This window comes from Balaenoptera musculus, chromosome 2 (assembly GCF_009873245.2).
Source record: "Balaenoptera musculus isolate JJ_BM4_2016_0621 chromosome 2, mBalMus1.pri.v3, whole genome shotgun sequence".
Taxonomy (NCBI): Eukaryota; Metazoa; Chordata; class Mammalia; order Artiodactyla; family Balaenopteridae; genus Balaenoptera; species Balaenoptera musculus.
This window is the reverse complement of record NC_045786.1, coordinates 45,238,983-45,262,843: the sequence shown is the minus strand read 5'-3', so window position 1 is coordinate 45,262,843 and position 23,861 is coordinate 45,238,983. Positions and strand designations below refer to the sequence as shown.

Genomic DNA, 23,861 nt, shown 5'->3' with positions numbered 1-23,861 from the left:
GCTAAGAGAGTAGATCTTAGGTGTTCTCAGCACACACACGCACATAAAAATGGTAAGTATATGAGGTGATGGAGATATTAATTAACTTGCTTGTGGTGCTAATTTTGTAATGTATATGTATATTAAATTGACCACTGTATACCTTAAATATACGCAATTTTTATTTGTCAATTATACCTTAATAAACCTTGAAAAAAAAAAGAATAAAAATAAAAAGTAAATAAGAAGGCTTCTTCCTTATCTCCTCTCAAGAGAAAGCAGAGCAAAAGACATTTACTAGAAAAATAACAGCATCTTTTAACCAGTATGTTCAAGGGAGTCCCTTTCTATGTCTCTAAACCCAGAGTCAGCAAACAATTTCTGTACAAGGCCAGTTAGTAAATATTGCAGACTTTGAGGGTGAGATGGTGGTCAAACTACTTAACTATGTTGTTGTGACACCAAAGGAGACATAGATAATACCAAAATGAAAGAGTGTACCTGTGTTCCAATAAAACTTTATTTATAAAAACGGGCAGCAGACTGTAGTTTGTCAATCCTGCTTTAAGCTTATCATCTTCCTTTCTAGAGTTAAGTGTGCACTTTGAAGGACAAACAACTGCTCATATCAACTAGGATTCCATCTAGTATCTTTAAAATTTATATTAAAATAAGAGTGAGAGGTCTGCCCTTATTCCAGTGTACCAGATCAGAAGAACTGGCAAAACTTCTATAATGGAAATCTTAAGAAAAGCCACCTTCAGAGCTGCAGCTTGAGAATGAAAGATTTAGAGAAAATGTTTCCCACAAACAGTTGGGTGTGAGTGATAGGAATGCTTCACAAACAAACATGATACATTATGGTGAATGCTATGCAAGAAAGGAAGTAATTTAAGATATAACAAGGCAGATGCGTTAGGAATCAGATTAAAATCAAATTTGGAGCATTAACCCTTATTCTCTGTGTCAAGTGCCTCAGAATAAATCTTTCCAATATGAAAAAGTACAGTGTGGTCAAGTCACTCTAATTTGGCCTGTACTCACATTGCCACATTTGGCTGAGGACAAAAAAGACCAAGAGCCATGGCAAAAAGCATTTCCAAAATTCAAGGACTTCAAGCATTTGTACCCAGCCCAGGATATTTAGTCATTGGGAAGTCACTGCCTTTAGAAGGTTAGGACAATATGACTCTACAGCTCTTGCCTGTTGACCATTAGCATCCCAGGATGAACTTGGTATCTTCAGTAGGCAATGCGGAGATGAATGGATTCTAGAGACAGACTCCACAGGTTGGAATTTTACTCTTTTATGTTCTACTTAGGTGTACTATCACACTAAGTCTCAATTTTTTCACCTATCCACTGGGGATTGTATCACCTAGTTTACAGACAAAATGAGATAAAGTGTTAAGTCCCAGTGTCCGAGTATCTGATGCAGAGAAAGTGTTCATTCAGGAAAAGCTATTTTTTATTACTACTGATAATACTATCATAATGTCACATTTTGATATCTTAACTCAAGTTACTTAAGAGCTGTCTCATTATTATTTCCATTTTTATACATAAGTTTAAATATAACTACCTCATAGGGATCTTGTGAGGACTGAATGAGTTAGTCCATAAAAAGTACTTAGGGTCGGTGGGCTAGAAGATGGCGGAAGAGTAAGACGCGGAGATCACCTTCCTTCCCACAGATACATTAGAAATACATCTACACGTGGAACTGCTCCTATAGAACACCCACTGAACGCTGGCAGAAGACCTCAGACCTCCCAAAAGGCAAAAAACTCCCCACGTACTTGGGTAGGGCAAAAGAAAAAAGAAATAACAGAGACAAAAGAATAGGGATGGGACCTGCACCAGTGGGAGGGAGCTGTGAAGCAGGAAAGGTTTCCACACACTAGGAAGCCCCTTCGCAGGCGGAGATTGTGGGTGGCGGAGGGGGGAAGCTTCGGAGCCACAAAGGAGAACACAGCCACAGGGGTGCGGAGGGCAAAGTGGAGAGATTCCCACACAGAGGAGCGGTGCCGACCAGCACTCACCAGCCCGAGAGGCTTGTCGCTCACCCGCCGGAGCGGGCAGGGGCTGGGAGCTGAGGCTCGGGCTTCGGTCGGATCGCAGGGAGAGGACTGGGGTTGGCGGCGTGAACACAGCCTGAAGGGGTTAGCGCACCACAGCTAACCAGGAGGGAGTCCGGGAAAAAGTCTGCAGCTGCCGAAGAGGCAAGAGACTTTTTCTTGCCTCTTTGTTTCGCGGCCCGCAAGGAGAGGGGATTCAGAGTGCCGCCTAAACAAACTCCAGAGATAGGCACGAGCCGCGGCTATCAGAGCGGACCCCAGAGACGGGCATGAGACGCTAAGGCTGCTGCTGCCGCCACCAAGAAGCCTGTGTGCGAGCACAGGTCACTATCCACACCGCCCCTCCCGGGAGCCTATGCAGCCCGCCACTGCCAGGGTCCCGTGATCCGGGGACAACTTCCGGATCATGCGAGAACGCACGGCGCGCCTCGGCTTGGTGCAACGTCACGCCAATCGCTGCCACCGCAGGCTCGCCCCGCCTCCTCCGTACCCTACCCTCCCCCCGGACTGAGTGAGCCAGAGACCCCGAAGCAGCTGCTCCTTTAACCCCGTCCTGTGTGAGCGAAGAACAGACGCCCTCAGGCAACCTACACGAAGAGGCGGGTCCAAACCTGAACCCCAGGATTAAAGCTCCACAAACAACTTGATGTACCTGCATGTGCTGAATAACTGAATAGACAACGAATCATCCCAATTCAGGAGGTGTACTTTGGGAGCAGTATGTATTAATTTTCCCCCTTTCCTTTTTTTGTGAGTGTATATGTGTATGTGTCTGGGTGAGATTTTGTCTGTATAGCTGTGCTTGCACCATTTGTCCTAGGGTTCGGTCCATCTGTTTTTTTTCGTCTTTTCCTTAAAAAATATTTTTTTCGTAATAAAGGTTTTCTTAATACGAGTTTCCTTAGGTTCTATTTTTAAAAATTAAAAAAATTTTTGTCTTAATAAGTTTTTTCATATTTTTTATTTTAAAAATTAAAAATTTTTTCTTAATAAATTTTTTTCTTATTTTTTATTATAAAAATTAATAAATTAATTTTAAAAATTAAAAGAAACTTTTCTTAATAAATATTTTCTTAATAATTCTTTTTCTTATTTTTTATTATAATAGCTTTATTTTATTTTATTTTATTTTATTTTATCCTCTTGCTTTCTTTCTTTCTGTTTTTTCTCCCTTTTATTCTGAGCCATGTGGATGAAAGAATCTTGGTGCTGCAGGCAGGCATCAGGGCTGTGCCTCTGAGGTGGGAGAGCCAACTTCCGGACACTGGTCCACAAGAGACCTCCCAGCTCCATGTAATACCAAACGGCGAAAATCTCTCAGAGATCTCCATCTCAACATCAAGACCCAGCTTCACTGAACGACCAGCAAGCTACAGTGCTGGACACCCTATGCCAAACAACTAGCAAGACAGGAACACAGCCCCATCCATTAGCAGAGAGGCTGCCTAAAATCAAAATAAGGCCACAGACACCCCAAATCACACCACCAGACGTGGACGTGCCCACCAGAAAGACAAGATCCAGCCTCGTCCACCAGAACACAGGCACTAGTCTCCTCCACCAGTAAGCCTACACAACCCACTGAACCAACCTTAGCCACTGGGGACAGATACAAAAAACAAAGGGAACTACGAACCTGCAGCCAGTGAAAAGGAGACACCAAACACAGTAAGATAAGCAAAATGAGAAGACAGAAAAACACATAGCAGATGAAGGAGCAGGGTCAAAAAACACCAGACCTAACAAATGAAGAGGAAATAGGCAGTCTACCTGAAAAAAATTCAGAATAATGATAGTAAAGATGATCCAAAATCTTGGAAATAGAATAGACAAAATGCAAGAAACATTTAACAAGGACACAGAAGAACTAAAGAGGAACCAAGCAATATGAAAAACACAATAAATGAAATTAAAAATACTCTAGACGGGATCAATAGCAGAATAACTGAGGCAGAAGAACGGATAAGTGACCTGTAAGATAAAATAGTGGAAATAACTACTGCAGAGCAGAATAAAGAAAAAAGAATGAAAAGAACTGAAAACAGTCTCAGAGACCTCTGGGACAACATTGAACGCACCAACATTCGAATTATAGGGGTCCCAGAAGAAGAAGAGAAAAAGAAAGGGACTGAGAAAATATTTGAAGAGATTATAGTTGAAAACTTCCCTAATATGGGAAAGGAAATAGTTAATCAAGTACTGGAAGCACAGAGAGTCCCATACAGGATAAATCCAAGGAGAAACATGCCAAGACACATATTAATCAAATTATCAAAAATTAAATATAAAGAAAACATATTAAAAGCAGCAAGGGAAAAACAACAAATAACACACAAGGGAATCCCCCATAAGGTTAACAGCTGATCTTTCAGCAGAAACTCTGCAAGCCAGAAGGGAGTGGCAGGATATACTTAAAGTGATGAAGGAGAAAAACCTACAACCAAGATTACTCTACCCAGCAAGGATCTCATTCAGATGTGATGGAGAAATTAAACCTTTACAGACAAGCAAAAGCTGAGAGTTCAGCACCACCAAACCAGCTTTACAACAAATGCTAAAGGAACTTCTCTAGGCAAGAAACACAAGAGAAGGAAAACACCTACAATAACAAACCCAAAACATTTAAGAAAATGGGAATAGGAACATACAAATCGATAATTACCTTAAATTTAAAAGGATTAAATGCTCCCACCAAAAGACACAGATTGGCTCAATGGATACAAAAACAAGACCCATATATATGCTGTCTACAAGAGACCCACTTCAGACCTAGAGACACATACAGACTGAAAGTGAGGGGATGGAAAAAGATATTCCATGCACATGGAAATCAAAAGAAAGCTGGAGTAGCAATTCTCATATCAGACAAAATAGACTTTAAAATAAAGACTATTACAAGAGACAAAGAAGGTCATTATATAATGATCAAGGGATCGATCCAAGAGGAAGGTATAACAATTGTAAATATTTATGCACCCAACATAGGAGCACCTCAATACATAAGGCAAATACTAACAGCCATAAAAGGGGAAATCGACAGTAACACAATCATAGTAGGGGACTTTAACACCCCACTTTCACCAATGGACAGATCATCCAAAATGAAAATAAATAAGGAAACACAAGCTTTAAATGATACATTAAACAACATAGACTTAATTGATATTTATAGGACATTCCACCCAAAAACAACAGAATACACATTTTTCTCAAGTGCTCATGGAACATTCTCCAGGATAGATCATATCTTGGGTCACAAATCAAGCCTTGGTAAATTTAAGAAAATTGAAATCATATCAAGTATCTTTTCCGACCACAACGCTATGAGACTAGATATCAATTACAGGAAAAGATCTGTAAAAAATACAAACACATGGAGGTTACACAATACAGTACTTAATAACGAAGTGATCACTGAAGAAATCAAAGGGGAAATCAAAAAATACCTAGAAAAAAATGACAATGGAGACACGATGACCCAAAACCTATGGGATGCAGCAAAAGCAGTTCTAAGAGGGAATTTATGGGCTTCCCTGGTGGCGCATTGGTTGAGAGTCTGCCTTCCAATGCAGGTGACACGGGTTCGAGCCTTGGTCTGGGAAGATCCCAGGTGCCGCGGAGCAGCTGGGCCCGTGAGCCACAATTACTGAGCCTGCGTGTCTGGAGGCTGTGCTCCGCAACAAGAGAGGCCACGATAGTGAGAGGCCCGCGCACCGCGATGAAGAGTGCTCTCCGCTTGCTGCAACTGGAGAAGGCCCTCGCACAGAAGCGAAGACCCAACACAGCCATAAATAAATAAATAAACAAATATTTTTTTTTAAAAAGGAAAAGTCTATTAAAAAAAAAAAAGAGGGAAGTTTATAGCAATACAAGCCTACATCAAGAAACAGGAAGCATCTCGAATAAACAACCTAACCGTGCACCTAAAGCAATTAGAGAAAGAAGAACAAAAAAAACCCAAAGCTAGCAGAAGGAGAGAAATCATAAAGATCAGATCAGAAATAAATGAAAAAGAAATGAAGGAAATGATAGCAAAGATCAATAAAACTAAAAGCTGGTTCTTTGAGATGATAAACAAAACTGATAAACCATTAGCCAGACTCATCAAGAGAAAAAGGGAGAAGACTCAAATCAATACAATTAGAAATGAAAAAGGAGAAGTAACCACTGACACTGCAGAAATACAAATGATCATGAGAGACTACTACAAGCAACTCTATGCCAATAAAATGGACAACCTGGAAGAAATGGACAGATTCTTAGAAATGCACAACCTGCCAAGACTGAACCAGGAAGAAATAGAAAATATAAACAGACCAATCACAAGCACTGAAATTGAAACTGTGATTAAAAACCTTCCAACAAACAAAAGCCCAGGACCAGATGGCTTCACAGGTGAATTCTATCAAACATTTAGAGAAGAGCTAACACCTATCCTTCTCAAACTCTTCCAAAATATTGCAGAGGGAGGAACACTCCCAAACTCATTCTACGAGGCCACCATCACCCTGATACCAAAACCAGATAAAGATGTCACAAAGAAAGAAAACTACAGGCCAATATCACGGATGAACATAGATGCAAAAATCCTCAACAAAATACTCGCAAACAGAATCCAACAGCACATTATAAGGATCATACACCATGATCAAGTGGGGTTTATCCCAGGAATGCAAGGATTCTTCAATATACGTAAATCAATCAATGTGATACACCATATTAACAAATTGAAGGAGAAAAACCATATGATCATCTCAATAGATGCAGAGAAAGCTTTCGACAAAATTCAACACCCATTTATGATAAAAGCCCTGCAGAAAGTAGGCATAGAGGGAACTTTCCTCAACATAATAAAGGCCATATATGACAAACCCACAGCCAACATTGTCCTCAATGGTGAAAAACTGAAACCATTTCCACTAACATCAGGAACAAGACAAGGTTGCCCACTCTCACTACTATTATTCAACATAGTTTTGGAAGTGTTAGCCACAGCAATCAGAGAAGACAAAGAAATAAAAGGAATACAATCGGAAAAGAAGAAGTAAAGCTGTCACTGTTTGCAGATGGCATGATACTACACATAGAGAATCCTAAGATGCTACCAGAAAACTACTAGAGCTAATCAATGAATTTGGTAAAGTAGCAGGATACAAAATTAATGCACAGAAATCTCTTGCATTTCTATACACTAATGACGAAAAATCTGAAAGTGAAATTAAGAATACACTCCCGTTTACCATTGCAACAAAAAGAATAAAATATCTAGGAATAAACCTACCTAAGGAGACAAAAGACCTGTATGCAGAAAATTATAAGACACTGATGAAAGAAATTAAAGATGATACAAATAGATGGAAAGATATACCATGTTCCTGGATTGGAAGAATCAACATTGTGAAAATGACTCTATTACCCAAAGCAATCTACAGATTCAATGCAATCCCTATCAAACTACCATAGGCATTTTTCACAGAACTAGAACAAAAAATTTCACAATTTGTATGGAAACACAAAAGACCCCGAATAGCCAAAGCAGTCTTGAGAACGAAAAATGGAGCTGGGGGAATCAGGCTCCCTGACTTCAGACTATATTACAAAGCTACAGTAATCAAGACAGGTTGGTACTGGCACAAAAACAGAAATATAGATCAATGGAACAGGATAGAAAGCCCAGAGATAAACCCACGCACGTATGGTCACCTTATCTTTGATAAAGGAGGCAAGCATATACAGTGGAGAAAAGACAGCCTCTTCAGGAAGTGGTGCTGGGAAAATTGGACAGATACATGTAAAAGTATGAAATTAGAACACTCCCTGACACCATACACAAAAATAAACTCAAAATGGATTAAAGACCTAAGTGTAAAGCCAGACACTATCAAACTCTTAGAGGAAAACATAGGCAGAACACTCTATGACATAAATCACAGCAAGATCCTTTTTGACCCAGCACCTAGATAAATGGAAATAAAAACACAAATAAACAAATGGGACCTAATGAAACTTAAAAGCTTTTGCACAGCAAAGGAAACCATAAACAAGACCAAAAGACAACCCTCAGAATGGGAGAAAATATTTGCAAATGAAGCAACTGACAAAGGATTAATCTCCAAGATTCACAAGCAGCTCATGCAGCTCAATAACGAAAAAACAAACAACCCAATCCAAAAATGGGCAGAAGACTTAAATAGACATTTCTCCAAAGAAGATATACAGATTGCCAACAGACACATGAAAGAATGCTCAACATCATTAATCATTAGAGAAATGCAAATCAAAACTACAATGAGATATCATCTCACACCGGTCAGAATGGCCATCATCAAAAAATCTAGAAACAATAAAAGCTGGAGAGGGTGTGGAGAAAAGGGAACACTCTTGCACTGTTGGTGGGAATGTAAATTGATACAGTCACTATGGAGAATAGTATGGAGGTTCCTTAAAAAACTAAAAATAGAACTACCATACGACCCAGCAATACCACTACTGGGCATATACCCTGAGAAAACCATAGTTCAAAAAGAGTCATGTACCAAAATGTTCATTGCAGCTCTATTTACATAGCCAGGACATGGAAGCAACCTAAGTGTCCATCATCGGATGAATGGATAAAGAAGATGTGGCACATATATACAATGGAATATTACTCAGCCATAAAAAGAAATGAAATGGAGGTATTTGTAGTGAGGTGGATGGAGTTAGAGTCTGTCATACAGAGTGAAGTAAGTCAGAAAGAGAAAAATAAATACCGTATGCTAACGCATATATATGGAATCTAAGAAAAAAAAAAAAAAGGTCATGAAGAACCTAGTGGCAAGACGGGAATAAAGACACAGACTTACTAGAGAATGGACTTGAGGATACGGGGAGGGGGAGGGGTAAGATGTGACAGGGTGAGAGAGTGTCATGGACATATATACACTACCAAATGTAAAATAGATAGCTAGTGGGAAGCAGCCGCATAGCACAGGGAGATCAGCTCGGTGCTTTGTGACCACCTAGAGGGGTGGGATAGGGAGGGTGGGAGGAAGGGAGATGCAAGAGGGAAGAGATATGGGAACATATGTATATGTATAACTGATTCACTTTGTTATAAAGCAGAAACTAACACACCATTGTAAAGCAATTATACTCCAAAAAAGATGTTTAAAAAAAAAAAGTACTTAGAATAATGCTTCACATAGAGTAAATTTTTAATATTATAATGTTACCCAACTTTTAAATTATTATTATTTCAATTATTTCATATTGGGTCATTCCTGCTTTAAAATTTTTAAGTATTTTACAACTCTTTGCTGCTTTTCAAACTGCTACTCTAAACATAAATTTGTATTTCACATTAGCAAGACACAAGTACATTATTTAATTCACATCTTATAGTTTAACTTGCAAATATGTTCAAAACAATTGTTTCTCTGTTCATCTAGAAATATTTTTAGTCAATTTGCATTTAATTCAGTGTTATATAGATATCTATTAGATCTAGTTGGTTGACAGTTTAGTTCTTTTATACTCTACTACTTGTTATTATTGAAGAGGTGTTCCTTTTTTCAACTATGAATTTGTCTATTTCTACTTTCAGTTATGTCAGTCTTTGCTTCCGTATTTTGAAGGTCTGTTTTTTTTTAAATTTTTATTCATGGAAAGGCATTTTATTTTAAATATGGCAGTGTGTACATGTTAATCCCAAACTCCCAATCTATCCCTCTCCACAACCCATCCCCCCCGTAACCATAAGTTCATAAGTTCGTTCTCTAAGTCTGTGAGTCTGTTTCTGTTTTGTAAATAAGTTCAATTGTATCATATTTTTTAGATTCCGCATATAAGCAATATGGTATACTATTTGTCTTCTCTGTCTGACTTACTTCACTTAGTATGATAATCTCCAGGTCCATCCATGTTGCTGCAGTGGCATTATTTCATTCTTTTTTAATGGCTGAGTATATTCCATTGTATATATGTATCACATCTTCTTTATCCATTCATCTGTCAATGGACATTTAGGTTGCTTCCATGTCTTGGCTACTGTAAACAGTGCTGCACTGAACACTGTAGTGCATGTCTCCTTTCAAACCATGTTTTTCTCCAGATATATACGCAAAAGTGGGATTGCTGAATCATATGGTAGTTCTATTTTTAGTTTATTAAGGAACCTCCATACCGTTCTCCATAGTGGCTGTACCAATTTACGTTCCCACCAACAGTGTAAGAGGGTTTCCTTTTCTCCACACCCTCTCCAGCATTTACTGTTTGCAGATTTTTTGATGATGGCCATTCTGACTGGTGTGAGGTGATATCTCACTGTAGTTTTGATTTGCATTTCTCTAATAATTAGTGATGTTGAGCATCTTTTCATGTGCCTCTTGGCCATCTGTATGTCTTATTTGGAGAAATGTCTCTTTAGGTTTTCTGCCCATTTTGTGATTGGGTTGTTTTTTTTGATATTGAGCTGCATGAGCTGTTTGTAAATTTTGGAGACTAATTCCTTGTCAGTTGCATTGTTTGCAAATATTTTCTCCCATTCTGTGGATTGTCTTTTTGTTTTCTTTATGATTTCCTTTGCTGTGCAAAAGCTTTTGAGTTTAATTAGGTCTCATTTGCTTTTTGTTTTTTATTTTTTTCCATTACTCTGGGAGACAGAAAAAGATATTGCTGCAATTTATGTCAAAGAGTGTTCTGCCTAAGTTTTCCTCTTAGAATTTTAGAGTATCTGGTCTTACATCTAGGTCTTTAGTCCATTTTGAGTGTATTTTTGTGTATACTGTTAAAGAATGTTCTAATTTCATTTTTTTACGTGTAGCTGTCCTGTTTTCCCAGCACCATTTATTGAAAGACTGTCTTTCCTCCTCCATTTTATAGTCTTCCCACCATTGTCATAGATTAATTGGCCATAGGTGCGTGGGTTTATTTCTGGGCTTCTCTCCTGTTCCATTGATCTTTTATTTCTGTTTTTGTGCCAGTACCAAAACTATTGTTTTTGTATACATGTCACAGTTAAAAAACAATTCTCTTCTTGCTGTTTAAATCCTTCTGACAATCTCTATTTTGTAGTTGGTTTGTTTAGACCATTTACGTTTAATGTAATAATTGATATGTTTTTACTTAGGTCTAGGATTTTATCATTTCCTGTTTGTTTCCTCTACTACTTGTTCTGTTTCCTCTTTCCCGCACTGTTTAGATTTATTTAAACATTTTTTTAGTGTGACATTTTAACTTATCAATTGTGATTTTTGACTATCTCTTTGTGTAAATTTTTGGTGGTTGATCTAGGGGTTGCAACATGCAGAGTTAACCTTTTATCCTTTACTTGGAATCAATAATTAAGCACTCCAATTGGATTAGAAAAACGAAACCACAAGCATTTGTTTGCTATTGCTGCTATAATTTTAAAAAACCCACAAACTTAGTGGTTTATTGAGATTAATTTATTACTTTTCAATTCTGGACGTCAGAAGTCCAATACACATTTCATCAAGCTAAAATCAAGGTTTTGACAAAGCTGCATAATTTCCCGGAAGCTCTGGAGGAAAATCTATGTCTTGGTGATTCCACACAAAAAAGTCCTCATTTTCTTGCTGGCTATCAGCTGAGGGCCTTTTGCAACTTCTACAGGCTGCCTATGTACCTTGGCCCTCTTCTTCACCTTTAAAGACAGAAACAGCCATGAAAGTCCTTCTTAACACTGCAACTCTCTGATGCAGTCTTCTGCCTTCCTCTTCCATTTTTAAGGACTCATGTGACATGACGGGGTAAACCAGGATAGTATATTCTTCCCATCACAAGATTTGCAGCCATAAAAAAAAAAAAAGAACGTTGTAGATTTGTTTAACATCTTTATTGGAGTATAACTGCTTTACAATGGTGTGTTAGTTTCTGCTTTGTAACAAAGTGAATCAGATGTACATATACATATATCCCCAAACCTCCTCCCTCTTTCGCCTCCCTCCCACCCTCCGAATCCCACCCCTCTAGGTGGACACAAAGCACCGAGGTGATCTCCCTGTGCTATGCGGCTGTTTCCACCTAGCTATCTGTTTTACATTTGTTAGTGTATATATGTCCATGCAACTCTCTAACTTCATCCCAGCTTACCCTTCCCCATCCTCGTGTCCTCAAGTCCATTCTCTATGTATGCATCTTTATTCCTGTCCTGCCCCTAGGTTCTTCATAATAATTTTTTTTTTTAGATTCCATATATATATGTTAGCATAGAGTATTTGTTTTTCTCTTTCTGACTACCTTCACTCTATATGACAGTATCTAGGTCCATCCACCTCACTACAAATCACCCAATTTAGTTCTTTTTATGGCTGAGTAATATTCCATTGTATATATGTGCTGCATCTTCTTTATCCATTCATCTGTCGATGGACACTTAGGTTGCTTCCATTTCCGGGCTACTGTAAATAGAGCTGCAATGAACATTTTGGTACATGACTCTTTTTGAATTATGGTTTTCTCAGGGTATATGCCAAGTAGAGGGATTGCTGGGTCATATGGTAGTTCTATTTTTATTTTAAGGAGCCTCCATACTATTCTCCATAGTGGCTTTTTCAATTTACATTCCCACCAACAGTGCAAGAGGGTTCCCTTTTCTCCACACACTCTCCAGCATTTACTGTTCACATATTTTATGATGATCACCATTCTAACAGGTGTGAAGTGATACCTAATTGTACTTCTGATTTGCATTTCTCTAACGATTAGACATGCTGAGCATCCTTTCGTGTGTTTGTTGTCAATCTGTATATCTTCTATGGAGAAATGTCTATTTAGGTCTTCTGCCCATTTTTGGATTGGGTTGTTTGTTTTTCTGATATTGAGCTGCTTGTAAATTTTTGAGATTAATCCTTTGTCAGGTGCTTCATTTGCAAATATCTTCTCCCATTCTGAGGGTTGTCTTTTCGTCTTGTTTAAACTTTCCTTTGCTTTGCAAAAGCTTTTAAGTTTCATTAGGTCCCATTTATTTTTGTATTTATTTCCATTTCTCTAGGAGATGGGTCAAAAAGGATCTTGCTGTGATTTATGTCATAGAGTGTTCTGCCTATGTTTTCCTCTAAGAGTTTGATAGTGTGTGGCCTTACATTTACGTCTTTAATCCATTTTGAGTTTATTTTTGTATATGGCGTTAGGAAGTGTTCTAATTTCATTCTTTTACATGTAGCTGTCCAGTTTTCCAAGCACCACTTACTGAAGAGGCTGTCTTTTCTGCATTGTATGTTCTTGCCTCCTTTATCAAAGATAAGGTGACCATATGTACCTGGGTTTATCTCCAGGCTTTCTATCCTGTTCCATTGATCTATATTTGTGTGTTTGTGCTAGTACCAAACTGTACTCATTACGGTAGCTTTGTAGTATAGTCTGACGTCTGGTAGCCTAATTCCTCCAGCTCCATTTTCCTTTGTCAAGATTGCTTTGGCTATTCGAGGTCTTTTGTGTTTCCATACAAATTGTGAAATTTTATGTTCTAGTTCTGTAAAAAATGCTATTGGTAGTTTGATAGGGATTGCATTGAATCTGTAGATTGCTTTGGGTAGTATAGTCATTTTCACAATGTTGATTCTTCCAATCCAAGAGCATGGTGTATCTCCCCATTTGTTTGTATCATTTTTAATTTCTTTCATCAGTTTCTTATAATATTCTGCATACAGGTCTTTTGTCTCCTTAGGTGGGTTTCTTCCTATGTATTTTATTTTTTTGTTGCAACGGTAAATGGGAGTGGTTCCTTAATATCTTTTTCAGATTATTCATCATTAGTGTATAGGAATGCGAGAGACTTCTGTGCATTAATTTTGTATCCTGCTACTTTAACAAATTCATTGATTAGCTCTAGGAGTTGTCTGGTAGCATCTTTAGGATTCTGTGTAGAGTATCATGTCATCTGCAAACAGTGACAGATTTACTTCTTCTTTTCCAATTTGGATTCCTTTTAATTCTTTTTCTTCTCTGATTGCTGTGGCTAAAACTTCCAAAACTATGTTGAATGACAGTGGTGAGAGTGGGCCACCTTATCTTCTTCCTGATCGTAGAGGAAATGGTTTCAGTTTTTCACCATTGAGAATGATGCTGGCTGTGGGTTTGTCATATATGGCCTTTATTATGTTGAGGTAAGTTGCCTCTGTGCCTACTTTCTGGAGGGTTTTGATCATACATGAGTGTTGAATTTTGTCGAAAGCTTTCTCTGCATCTACTGAGATGATCATGTGGTTTTTCTTCAATTTGTTAATATAGTGTATCACATTGACTGATTTGTGTATGTTGAAGATCCTTGCATTCTTGGGATAAACCCCACTTGATCATGGTGTATGATCCTTTTAATGCCCTGTTGGATTCTGTTTGCTAGTATTTTGTTGAGGATTTTTGCATCTCTGTTCATCAGTGATATTGGCCTGTAGTTTTCTTTTTTTGTGACATCTTTGTCTGCTTTTGGTATCGGGGTGATGGTGGCCTCATAGAATGAGTTTGGGAGTGTTCCTCCCTCTGCTATATTTTGGAAGAGTTTGAGAAGGACAGATGTTAGCTCTTTTCTAAATGTTTGACAGAATTCGCCTGTGAGGCCATCTGGTCCTGGGCTTTTGTTTGTTGGAAGATTTTTTATCACGATTTCAATTTCAGTGCTTGTGATTGGTCTGTTTATATTTTCTGTTTCTTCCTGGATCAGTGTCAGAAGGCTGTGGTTTTCTAAGAATTTGTCCATTTCTTCCAGGTTGTGCATTTTATTGGCATATAGTTACTTGTATTAATCTCTCATGATCCTTTATATTTCTGCAGTGTCAGTTGTTACTTCTCCTTTTTCTTTTCTAATTCTATTGATTTTAGTATTTTCCCTTTTTTTCTTGATAGCTCTGGCTAATGCTTTATCAGTTTTGTTTATCTTCTCAAATAACCAGCTTTTAGTTTTATTGATCTTTGCTATCATTTCCTTCATTTCTTTTTCATTTATTTCTGATCTGATCTTTATGATTTCTTTCATTCTGCTAACTTTGGGGGTTTTTTTGTTCTTCTTTCTCTAATTGTTTTAGGTGTAAGGTTAGGTTGTTTTTTTGAGATGGTTCTTGTTTCTTGAGGTAGGAGTGTATTGCTATAAACTTTCCTCTTAGAAGTGCTTTTGCTGCATCTAATAGGATTTGGGTTGTCGTGTTTTCATTGTCATTTGTTTCTAGGTATTTTCTGATTTCCTCTTTGATTTCTTCAGTATTCTCTTGGTTATTTAGTAGTGTATTGTTTAGCCTCCATGTGTTTCTGTTTATTACAGATTCTTTCCTGTGACTGATATCTAGTCTTATAGTGTTAGGGTTAGAAAAGATACTTGATACAATTCCAATTTTCTTAAGTTTACCAAGGCTTGATTTGTGACACAAGATATGATCTATCCTGCAGAATGTTCCATGAGCACTTGAGAAGAGAGTGTATCCTGTTGTTTTTGGATGGAATGTCCTATAAATATCAGTTAAGTCCATCTTGTTTAATGTATCATTTAAAGCTTGTGTTTCCTTATTTATTTTCATTTTGGATGATCTGTTCATTGGTGAAAGTGGGGTGTTAAAGTCCCCTACTATGATTGTGTAACTGTCGATTTCTCCTTTTATGGCTGCTAGCATTTGCCTTATGTACTGAGGAGCTCCTACATTGGATGCATAAATATTTACAATTGTTATATCTTCTTCTTGGATTGATCCCATGATCATTATGTAGTGTCCTTCTTTGTCTCTTGTAATAGTCTTTATTTTAAAGTCTATTTTGTCTGATATGAGAATTGCTACTCCAGCTTTCTTTTGATTTCCATGCGCATGGAATATCTTTTTCAATCCCCTCACTTCCAGTCTGTATGTGTCCCTAAGTCTGAAGTGGGTCTCTTGTAGACAGCATATATACGGGTCTTGTTTTTGTATTCATTCAGCCAGTCTATGTCTTTTGGTTGGAGCATTTAATCCATTTACATTTAAGGTAATTATCGATATGTATTTCCCTATTACCATTTTCTTAATTGATTTTGGTTAGTTATTGTAGGTCTTTTCCTTCTCTTGTGTTTGCTGCATAGAGAACTTCCTTTAGCATTTGTTGTAAAGCTGGTTTGGTGGTGCTGAATTCTCTTAGCTTTTGCTTGTTTCTAAAGGTTTCAATTTCTCCATCGAATCTGAATGAGATCCTTGCTGTGTAGAGTAGTCTTGGTGTACGTTTTTCACTTTCATCACTTTAAATATGTCCTGCCACTCCCTTCTGGCTGGCAGAGTTTCTGCTGAAAGATCAGCTGTTAACCTTATGGGGATTCCCTTGTATGTTATTTGTTGTTTTTCCCTTCTGCATTTAATATTAATTCTTTGTATTTAATTTTTGATTGTTTAATATGTGTCTTGGCATGTTTCTCCTTTGACTTATCCTGTATGGGACTCTCTGTGCTTCATAGACTTGATTGACTATTTCCTTTCCCATATTAGGGAAGTTTTCCACTATAATCTCTTCAAATATTTTCTCAGTCCCTTTCTTTTTCTCTACTTCTTCTGGGACCCCTAAAATTCGAATTATGGTGCATTTAATGTTGTCCCAGAGGTCTCTGAGACTGTCCTCAATTCTTATCATTCTTTTTTCTTTTTTCTTCTCTGTGGTAGTTATTTCCACTGTTTTATCTTCCAGGTCACTTATCCATTCCGCTGCCTCAGTTATTCTGCTATTGATTCCTTCTAGAGAATTTTTAATTTCATTTATTATGTTGTTCATTATTCTTTGTTGGCTCTTTAGTTCTTCTAGGTCCTTGTTAAACGTTTTTTGTATTTTCTCCATTCTACTTCCAAGATTTTGGATCATCTTTACTATCATTACTCTGAATTCTTTTTCAGGTAGATTGCCTATATCCTGTTCAGTTGTTTGGTCTGGTGGGTTTTTACCTTGCTCCTTCATCTGCTGTGTGTTTCTCTGTCTTCTTATTTTGCTTATCTTACTGTGTTTGGGGTCTCCTATTTGCAGGCTGCAGGTTCGTAGTTCACATTGTTTTTGGTGTCTGCCCCCAGTGGCTAAGGTTGGTTCAGTGGTTGTGTAGGCTTCCTGGTGGAAGGGACTAGTGCCTGTATTCTGGTGGATGAGGCTGGATCTTGTCTTTCTGGTGGGCAGGACCACGTCCGGTGGTGTGTTTTGGGGTGTCTGTGACCTTATTATGATTATAGGCAGCCTCTGCTAATGGGTGGGGTTTTGTTCCTGTTTTTCTCGCTGTTTGGCATACGGTGTCCAGCACTGTAGCTTGCTGGTCGTTGAGTGGAACTGGGTCTTAGCTTTGAGATGGAGATCTCTGGGAGAGCTTTCACCATTTGGTATTACATGGGGCCGGAAGGTCTCTGGTGGACCAATGTCCTGAACTCAGCTCTCCCACCTAAGAGGCTCAGGCCTGACACTTGGCCAGAGCACCAAGTGTCAGCCACACGGCTCAGAAGTTATGGGAGAAAAAAGAGAGAAAGAAAGAAAGTAAATAAAATAAAGTTATTAAAATAAAAAATAAAAAATAATTATTAAAAATTTAAAAATTAAAAAAAGAAAGAAAGAGACAACCAAACCAATAAACAAATCCACCAATGATAACAAGTGCTAAAAACTATATTAAAAAAGAAAAAAAAAACAGACAGACAGAACCCTAGGGCAAATGGTAAAAGCAAAGTTATACAGACAAAATCACACAAAGAAGCATACACATACACACTCACAAAAAGAAAAAAAGGAAAAAATATACGTATTTATATATATTAAAAAAAGGAAGAGAGCAACCAAATCTACCAATGATAATAAGCTCTATATACTAAACTAAGATAAACATAAAACCAGAAACAATAAATTAGATGCAGAAAGCAAACCCCAAGTCTACAGTTGCTCCCAAAGTCCACTGCCTGAATTTTGGGATGATTCGTTGTCTATTCAGGTATTCCACAGAAGCAGCGTACATCAAGTTGATTGTGGAGATTTAATCCACTGCACCTGAGGCTGCTGGGAGAGATTTCCCTTTCTCTTATTTGTTCACACAGCTCCTGGGGTTCAACTTTGGATTTGGCCCTGCCTCTGTGTGTAGGTCGCTTGAGGGCGTCTGTTCCAGTCCAGACAGGACATGGTTAAAGTAGCAGCTGATTAGGGGGCTCTGGCTCACTCAGGCCGGTCAGAGGGAGGGGTACAGAATGCAGGGCGAGCCTGTGGCAGCAGAGGCCAGCATGACATTGCAACAGCCTGAGGCGCACTGTGTGCTCTCCTGGGGAAGTTGTCCCTGGATCATGGGACCGTGGCAGTAGCGGGCTGCACAGGCTCCCGGGAGGGGAGGTGTGGATAGTGACCTGTGCTCGCACACAGGCTTCTTGGTGGCTGCAGTAGCAGCCTTAGTGTTTCACGCCTGTCTCTCGTGTCCTCGCTGATAGCCTCAGCTCGCGTCTGTCTCTGGCGCCCATTTAGCCGGTGCTCTGAGTTGCCTCTCCTCACGCACCCCGAAACAATGGTCTCTTGCCTCTTAGGCAGATGCAGACTTTTTCCCGGACTCCCTCCTGGCTAGCTGTGGCACACTAGCCCCGTTCAGGCTGTGTTCACCCAGCCAACCCCAGTCCTCTCTCTGGGGTCTGACCTCCGAAGCCCGAGCCTCAGCTTCCAGCCCTGACCTGCCCCTGCAAGTGAGCAGACAAGCCTCTTGGGCTGGTGAGTGCTGGTCCGCACCAATCCTCTGTGTGGGAATCTCTCCACTTTGCCCTCCGCACCCCTGTTGCTGTGCTCTCCTCCGTGGCTCCAATGCTTCTTCCCTGTCCACCCCGTCTCCGCCAGTGAAGCAGCTTCCTAGTATGTGGAAACTTTTCCTCCTTCACAGCTCCCTCCTAGAGGTGCAGGTCCCATCCCTATTCTTTTGTTTCTGTTTTATCTTTTTTCTTTTGCCCTACCCAGGTACGTGGGGAGTTTCTTGCCATTTGGGAAATCTGAGGCCTTCTGCCAGCGTTCAGTAGGTGTTCTGTAGGGGTTGTTCCACATGTAGATGTACTCCTGATGTATTTCTAGGGAGGAAGGTGATCTCCACGTCTTACTCCTCCTCCATCTTGAAGCCTCCCCCCACATCATTCTTTTTGCCATTTACTGTAACATATTCATTCACAGGACTTGGGGATTAGAGTGTAGATATTGGGGGGGGCGGGGACGGGGGGAGATTATTCTGCCTTCCATACCACCATATAGGTTTCCTCGTCATCTCCCTTTTATAAAGTTCTTACATATTACACCTAAATACATTGAAAATTCCCATCAGACAATGTTCTACTTTGATTTAAATGATGAACCACTTTTTTAATAATTCAAGAAGAGAAGATTTTGTTATAGTTACCATTTCCTGAGTGTATATTTCTTTGGATTGATTTTGTCTGGGATTTGCTTAGCTTCTGGAATTTATAGGTTAATGTCTTTTGCCAAACTTGGAAAGTTTTCAGCTATTATTTCTTGGAATATTTTTTAGCAACACACTCTTCTTTCCTTCTGAGCCTTCAATCATACAAACATTATGCCTTTTTGTTATTCTCCAACAGTTCCAGGGTCTCTTCAATATTGTTCCTCTCCTTTATTAACAATGGATAATTTCTATTGACTTATTTTCAAGTTTGCTGATTCTTTCCTCTGTCACCTCCATTCTGTTACTGATTCCATACAGCGAGGGTTTTTTTCCTTTTTGGTGTGGGGGGTGCAGGGTAGAGAGGCTATTGTATTTTTTAATTCTAAAATTTCCATTTGGTTTACTTCATATTTCCTATTTCTTTACTGATTACTTCCTATTCTAACTTTTATTTCAGTATTTAAGATTATTCATTTGAGCACTTTTACAATAGTTGTTTTAAAGTCATATTTTCATTGTTATCTGTTGTCTTTTCCCATGTGATCTGAGATTTTTGTAGTACTTCATACACCCATATGGAACGTGCCTTGTTTAAATCTATGGTGAATGTTGATATTTTTTTATCAGGGACTTGATTTGGTTAGCTTCTGGCCATTAATTCCAACCCACCTCTATGGGCTGTAGTCCCAATATCAGTTCCATTTACAAAAGCTATGCAGGGCCATTCAGATTTACACTGGGTGTGCACCATGTAGAGATCAGTCTGGGACTCCGGTTCTATTCATTAATTCCATCCTCAAAGCCCTTGGTATGCTAATAAGGATGAGATCCAAGCATGTGCAGATTGTAGTGAGTCTAGGAGTTCACAGATTCATGGGATCATTTCCCAAGCCCCTCCTTCTCACCTGTCTCCGCTGATACTTTCTGGTACCCTGGAACATCCCTTGTCACTCCTCCAATCAGCAACAACCCACTTCTATGACTGCACCAGAGTAGCAGGAAGATCGAGAGGGGGTGGGGAGGGGGAACAAGCAATGGTTTAGCCCTGCCTTTCATAACTATAGCTTTACCAGATAGACAGAATGTTCCCTTCACTCACTGGCTCCTGCAGTTTCCCACTGCCAGCTGTTTCTGCTGCTACTGACTCTGCCACAAGACTGCCAGGGGGCTGGGGCATGACAAAACCAAGAAAAAGGAGACAAAAAAGATGGGAGATTTCTCCCTTCTCTCACAGCTTTAGGGCTTCCCTTTTCTACTCCTTGAGCCAGAACTAGAAGGGTCTCCTGGATTTCTGTCTGTGTTCCAATACTGACTTCAGGATTTTGGACTGCACTGAATTCAAGCTGTGGGATTAGCAGAGAAAAAAATTGTAAGCCCATCTCTAGTTCAGTGGTATTTCATTCTAGTATTCTTCCTTAGTCTACATGCTGATATTTACTTTTCAGAGAACTCAACTAGCTTCAACTGGCATTTTATCCAGTTTCATGTTTGTATTCATTGGGGGAAAAAAGGTTGGAGTGGTTTTATTCAATTTTACCTGGAACCAGAATTCTTTTAATAAGTTTTGCAAAAGCATTTTAACCAATTTCCCCAAGTGTGCAATGCCAGGTGTACAGAACTGCAAACATATCAACACAAAAGATATGTGCCCAGGAAGAAAAAAGTAATCTTAAGGGTATACATAAAGCTAATACACTGTTAGACTGTGGTCTCTTTGATGCTTGAAAACGTCATCCCTCCAATTCACAATGCATTCTTCAGAATAAAGGAAACTTATAAATCTAAGGTTTGAAGAAAATGACAGTGAGGTAAATCCAACTATCTAAGTACTAAAATATACTGAGTTTTCTTCATCTCAAAGGATACTTAAAAACAAACAAACATATCTGTTCCATTTTCTACAATGACAAAAGTTCATAGGTTATTGTCATAAACACCCAAAGGGCCACACGTTAAAATATAACCCACACTCTGCAAGCCATCAGCACTAGAAGCAGAATCTCTTCGTAAAACAACACACCAGTGCTACCCTACCTGTTAAATTTCAGCTTTCATTTATTGAATGAAAATAATTATTCTGTTTCTTCAAACTACTAAAGGCAGGACAAGGTCTTTACAGGAAACAGCCCCAAGTCAAGGAGCCTAATGGAAGCTTCATTTATTATGGTTTTAACCCAGACATCCTCCCTCCCCAGCTGGCTGCTAGCAACTGGCCAAATGGAAAAAGAACAAACCTTTTAAATTTCAGCTCAAAAGTTTCTGATTGAACCTGGACCACAACCCCTATCTGAATGAGAAACTCAAGAAAGGAAAGAGGTTCTGAGAATGACAGCAGCATAAGTTATCATTACGTGTATCAGAGCTATTCAGTAACATTAACTCAAATTGGGCTTCTCAAAGTTCTCCTTTAGTGTAAATGTGATGAAAAGGGTTTGTTTTCACAATCTAAATATCAATTCCAATGACAAAGCAGCAGGTAGTTATTCTGAGTCAGAATGTGTCATTACTGAGACATCTTTTTAGTTAACCACAATATCTTTTTTCTTACCAGTAGAAAGAAAATTTCCTACCACATTCTGTTAAAATAGGGGGGGAAATATCTAAACTAAATTCAAAAAAAGTGAAAATCTGATGGTGTAAGCTTATCTTATGGGAAAAGACAAAGGCAAATAAAATTCTAAAAAGGATTACTCAGTATTCTGATAGAACAGGGTAAGAGTCTGTACACCTGGGTATATTTAATTGTGCTTGTAGCAGAAATAATCCCCCCCACCCTTATCTAAAAGAGACTATCATTAGGGAAAGGTCTCTTGAGATCAGTTCCATATAGAGGACAGACAATTCTCTGCTTTTACAGTCAATTTGGTTTTTTGCTTCTAAAATACAGCCTCCCAATCTATCATCCAACTTGTTACTAAATTTGTGAACCAATTGAGGGAAGGGAGATCATTCCATATACCAGACATCTATTAAAAATATATATCATGGAGACAGAAATCCCTCCAAAATTAGGATCAACCAAAAGGACTAGATGCATTTTTCAGTCCCACTACATATGTTCTTGGAAAGAAACAAAATGCATTAATAGAGAAGTAGGTTCTGTCTCCTCTGGTTAATGCCATACCTGGCCACACTACTGGTCTCTTAAAAAAAAAATCTCATCTACAGAAAAAAAAAAAAAAACAAACAACTCAGAATTTCTTACCTCTTTATCAATCACTCCTAATTCATAGGCTGTGCTTGGAGAGGATTAGAGGAAAGGAGAGGAAGGGGCTAGGGTTTCTGAAGCATCAGATACATGTACTTTCACTTTAATTCCATCTCTAACAGCATATCCACAGTTACTATCTTGCCCTGAAATGACCAGAATGAGTTTAAGAAAAGGTATACATGATTTTTAAATGAGCCCTGAGTTAACATTCCATTCCAAAAGAATAAAGAAATTGCACAGAAAAGCATAAGTAGCTAGCTTTTAAAAGGCCTGTTTGCAAGGTTATTCCTTGGTTGGCATCTGGAAGGAACTTGGAGTTGGAAGGTTTCCCCCACCAAACTAAGTGACAAGAGCAGCTCATTGTTCCTAAACCATGTATGCAAACAATTTGTCTTATGCTAAATACCCACTTCCCTTCTAAGAGTCTGGAAATGAAATACACACTAGGCAGAGGGGGCCTATGTGACCAGTTCCCAGCACAAATCTACTTCAAAAATCTCTCTAATGAGCTTCCCTGGTAAACAACATTTCACAGGTGCTGTCACACCTCCCCACTAGAGGAATCAAGCCTGTCCTAAGTGACTCCACTGGGAGAGGACTCTTGGAAGCTTACGTCCGGTTTCCTCCAGACTCTCCTATGCACTTTTCTCTTCATTGGTTTTGCTGTGTATCCTTTCCCTACAGGAAATCATAGCTAAGAGTATGACAAAATGCTGAGTCCTTCTAGAGAGCCACCTGACCTGGGGGCAGTCTTAGGAATCCCTGACACAGAAATGTTAATAAGAACATCAATGCTTTAACATAAGTTGCCAAAATGGACAGATTTGGAAGAAACGAAATATTCTAAATGATTCTGATTCATTCCTTAGTAAGAGTAACTGAAAGAAAACAAACCAGATCTTAAAAAAAAAAAAAAAAAAGACTAAGAAGAAAGAATAAGTGAAATTTCATTATAGCATTAAAATTTTTTTAATATAAGCATGAAAAGACAGGCAGCTCAACTTAACAATAAACAGATGGGTCTGCAAGGAGGGTAGGAAGGAAATGAGATGAGAAATGGTCAATTAAATCAGTGGTATTCTATGGGCCAGGCTTAACTGTGAGTGGTGTCTGCCCATCCAGAAACATTCAAGAGGAACCAGAAACACAACAGCTAAGAAGGAATAACTCAACTTGAGGGGGCAGGTGGTGCTCTGGCAGAAAAAGCTGGGCCAGCCTGGTGTTGAACATCCTGAAAGACAACTCAGTGTTAACAGGG

At 38.8% G+C, this 23,861-nt stretch overlaps 1 protein-coding gene across 8 annotated transcripts in view; it reads right to left on the bottom strand.

Moving 5' to 3' along the window:
- The window catches only part of MCTP2 (multiple C2 and transmembrane domain containing 2), a 257,535-nt gene that overhangs the window by 190,923 nt on the left and 42,751 nt on the right, over positions 1 to 23,861 (bottom strand). The gene's annotated exons all lie outside the window — the stretch shown is intronic.